At 43.7% G+C, this 4,037-nt stretch overlaps 1 long non-coding RNA gene across 2 annotated transcripts; it reads right to left on the minus strand.

Annotated features, from left to right (window-relative positions):
• Positions 1–1,613: 1,613 nt before the first annotated feature.
• Positions 1,614–3,227, minus strand: LOC116650039 (uncharacterized). Of its 2 annotated transcripts, XR_004303028.2 has the most exons (5): positions 2,396–3,223; positions 2,173–2,337; positions 2,056–2,099; positions 1,930–1,968; positions 1,616–1,812 (listed from the first exon to the last, which is right to left on the minus strand). It is a non-coding gene; the product is annotated as an uncharacterized lncRNA (long non-coding RNA). The 2 variants fall into 2 exon arrangements; XR_011416156.1 differs by having other exon boundaries at positions 1,614–1,853; positions 1,930–2,099; positions 2,396–3,227.
• Positions 3,228–4,037: the final 810 nt, after the last annotated feature.

The raw sequence follows: 4,037 nt of genomic DNA on the forward strand, positions 1-4,037 counted from the left end.
TTGAAACTGATTTTGTTGTTGCGCTAAAGCTTGCCTGATGGCACCCTCAATGAGATTCTGAACTTGAGCCGGCTCCATTTCTTCAGTTACAACGGTATCTGCAGGAGTAGGATCTACTGAGCAATTGATTTCCCCCTCCCAGCTATCGTCACTATTATATTCGACTTTTATCTCCCTATAATTCCAACTCATTGGCTTATGGTTGGCACTTTTCAAACTTAGGCCGATCGAGAAAGATCGGCAGGTAACGCTGTTGGCAATAGTGGAAACTGGTGAATCTTGGGGTATGCAATATTTATTATAAAAAATTGTTAGGGGTATGCAGCAAAAAATGTAATGCTGCCGAAAGTATGCAATAATTATTCGTTTAAGGTATGCAATGCTTTATTGACAAGGAACGCTGGTAAAAGTATGCAACAGTTTTTAGTGAAAGTATGCAATGATTTAAAGGAATGAAATGCTGGCAGAAGAGAGCAGCAATATTTACTTTACTTTACAATTTTTTTTTTTTAAAAATCACACGTATCGGTACGTGGCGTTCGTGAATAATTTCTTCAAACTGAAATCACTTATGAACTTACATGGTATGGGTTCCTATTTATTGGTTGGGCGCCAGTTATTCATTAATGTATGTTCTGCGATGTAACACAATGTTATCTTGGGTAAGTTGCGTTGATCCCGCGCTGCCCTTGATCAAAATATGTTCTCCTTGATCCAGTAATATTACGAAAGATATGTTTTATCGGCAATGCCGGAGCAGTATATTTATTTCGGCGACTTATGTGTTGCGCGCTTCATATAAAACTGAAAACTAGGGGACAAGCAAATTATACAAATACCCTAAGCCTCAATGCATCACGCCATCAAAGCATGGTCGGCAAGCCGACTCAGCATTCCACGCAGTGTCAGCTTACCGCTGCTGGCCGTTCTTAGCGCAGAGCGCTGAACTCAGTTCTGGCGCGTCAGCATTGTTAATACGAAGCTACTTAATTGCTAGGGCAATATATTTATGCTTAGTTGTTAACTTATAATATAAAACTTGAAACTTAAGTGCGACGAGAGACGAACCAATAAAAAAATAAAAATTAACGGCTCTGGCAACAAAGGGACCAGTCTCGCAGCAGAGAGGCCCACGAAACATACCAAAGCCCAGTATTCGGCTCAGCGGCGCACACCAGCCATATGCGCGACGCCACCAGCCAAGCGTCGGCGCAACCCTGAAGGCGACGAGACGAGCCACCAACGACCGGGCGACAACAACGAAGAAGCGGCCACAGGCGACACCACACCCACATCCCCCGAGTGAGTCCGTTTTCTTTTTGCCCATCCTCGTTCGGGCCCTTGGCAGAGAAATGATGAAGACTCCTGAAAAGTACTTCCTAAAAAGGAGCAGATTTTTTTTGTCGGTAAATTTAGTTTTTTCCTTTGTATTTATAAATTATATCTACATACATAGGCACTTACGCCGAGCTTCACTTTAGAGTGCGAACGGTGAGGGAAACTCCAAAGGTGATCCATCTGCGCCTGTAAAATATAAAAATTTAAAATTAACACTTGCGTGAACTAAGCTCACATACTTACCTAATTGGAATTATCCATTTAAATTGCCCCTACCACCCCTGAGAGCTCTTTAGGTAGGGTAAGGTATAATTAAGCGATTTAATACAGATCTATATCACCTACCTGTTGCACGACTGATTATCGTTTTTATTGTTTTTATTGTTCCTAAATCGTCGCAACGATTGCCTCTAAATTGCCTCCTTGCGTGTTTCTTTTGCGGCGACTAGCAATATCTTTGTAGTATTTCGTCGCCTGTTCCATTTAGTGGTGTTAAAATAAAAAAAAAATTAATTCTATAAGATAAGAGAAAAATTTAGGAATTTATACACTTTGTCCATAAGTATAAATATGTGCAACATTAATACGCACCCGGGGAAGAAATGTTCACGTGCATGAATACTTATTTATCTGAATGGAGACCTCGTGCAAATTAGAAAGAAATAAAAGAAATATTAATGCCAATAATTATAAGAATACATAAACCATTATACGCACCTGTGAAGTTAACGAAATATCCACTTGCATGAGATTCTAAATAGCTGCAAAGATAAACGCCATAAGCGACGATTATAATGTTATAAATTTTAAGAAGACGCAACCAATTATACGCACTTATTGAAAGAAAGCATGTCCGGCTAAAGTAAATTGTTGGGGAGAGTGGGCATGAGGGTCGACACTGGCTAATGTAGGCCATTTAGTGGCCAAAATGAGGGAGACGAGTGTAGGTGATCGTCTCATGGTGGAGCGGGTACGCTGGGTCCGGAACCGGGGCCCGATCTGGAAGAGTAAGGTTGATAAATAGTGTCTTTTTGTTAATTTATATTAAATGTCTCACCTTTGTTGTTTACATTTTCATAGTTGTTACAGCTGTTTATTTTGTTCATGAGTTAGCAGATCCGAATATTGGTTAGTTAGTTGTGTGAGTCTGTTTTGCTACAGAAGTGTAGCTTTGTTGTTATCGATTGTCCGGACTGCGCGCCAGGGATGGAACTACACCCGAAAAATCCGATGAGCCCGCCGGCGCGGCCCACTGAGAAACAAGCAGTTCCGTAACAATATGGCGCCCAATGGTGAAGAAGCACTCGGCTTCTTTGAAGTCGGTGTGTAATCAAAGAAAAATAAATACGATATAAATGAAGGTACAGAGAAACGGACTGCGGGCCAGGGATGGGACTACACCCAGAGAATCCGATGAGCCAGCCGGCGCGGCCCACTGAGAAACAAGCAGTTCCGTAACAACTGGGCCCAATATTGTATACATTATACTCCTCGGATATGCCCCTTCCATCACTCATGCGAAGCACATATTATGGAGCCCAAAAAATCCACATGCTATTATCAATATACGCCGACGATACAGTGATCATGTGTGCCGCTGCGTTGCCAACGACAGCTGTTGGAGGGAACCAAACATACCTCTCTCAAGCAAGCTCCTTGACCAGACACGCAAATTCTGAGGCACGAAATCTGCTATCGCACCCATTTGAGCCGCAGCGCTTACAGAGGGTCCCCCTACACGCAGCAAATACAACAACACATACGATCGCTGCAGCAACGACATGGGCCTCAACAGCGCCAAGGACAGCCATCTCACATACAACACACCGCTCGGCAAACACAACAGGCACAACAAATGATGCAAGACAGGGAGCAAATTCCAACACTTCTCCGGCTTCAAGAAGAAGAGCTTGAGAGGCGAGAAAATGAGAGACTGGCCGAAATCCAGGCCAGGCAAAGGGTCCAGCAATCAAATTGGCCGCCGAAGATACGGAGAATCAAGTATAAATTCGTATAGAAGAATGTATAGAAGCGGACAAATCACTCGCGAAGAGCTAGTGGTCCGCATCCAGGGCCAGCCCCCACTCCAGCGATTAATCCTACCAGGCTATGTGGACGCGAGGCAGCAGGATCAACAAGCACAGCAAGCTCTGCCAATACAAACTCCACAGGCTCTATCAAGGTAGTCACAACAGCCGCTAACGACATCAACTGAGGAGCCAGCAAACTTGCAATCACTGCCACATCGACAGCAGCCACAACTTCAACAAGGCCAGTTAAAAATGGCTGACAGCAATGAAACACTGCTAGATCATGGTCTTCAGAAAGTCTGCGAGTCGCTGGAACGCGTTCTGGATGAAGACATGGAAAACGCAAACTCCCAAGATGACCTACTGGGCCAATACTAAACTCGGAGAGACTTGCGGCCATAGCATCGTCCACCTAAAAAAAATAAAATAAAAATAATATCGTGTATTGCGTCCGGTTTCAGGCCATCAAACTCCTAAAAAGTCGATTAAAAGCGCTGCTATGACTGCTAAAGACTGCTGATCTGCAAGTTGCCAAGTTGCGTGGCGTCTGGGAAACGCCAAAAGAGAAGTAAGAGACACAAGAAGAACGCCAAGTGCCAACGAAATCGGCACAGGCATACTACAATAGTGTGCAGAACAAATACACACACAGGGCAAAGGAACTGCTTT

Source organism: Drosophila virilis, chromosome 2 (genome assembly GCF_030788295.1).
Source record: "Drosophila virilis strain 15010-1051.87 chromosome 2, Dvir_AGI_RSII-ME, whole genome shotgun sequence".
NCBI lineage: Eukaryota > Metazoa > Arthropoda > Insecta > Diptera > Drosophilidae > Drosophila > Drosophila virilis.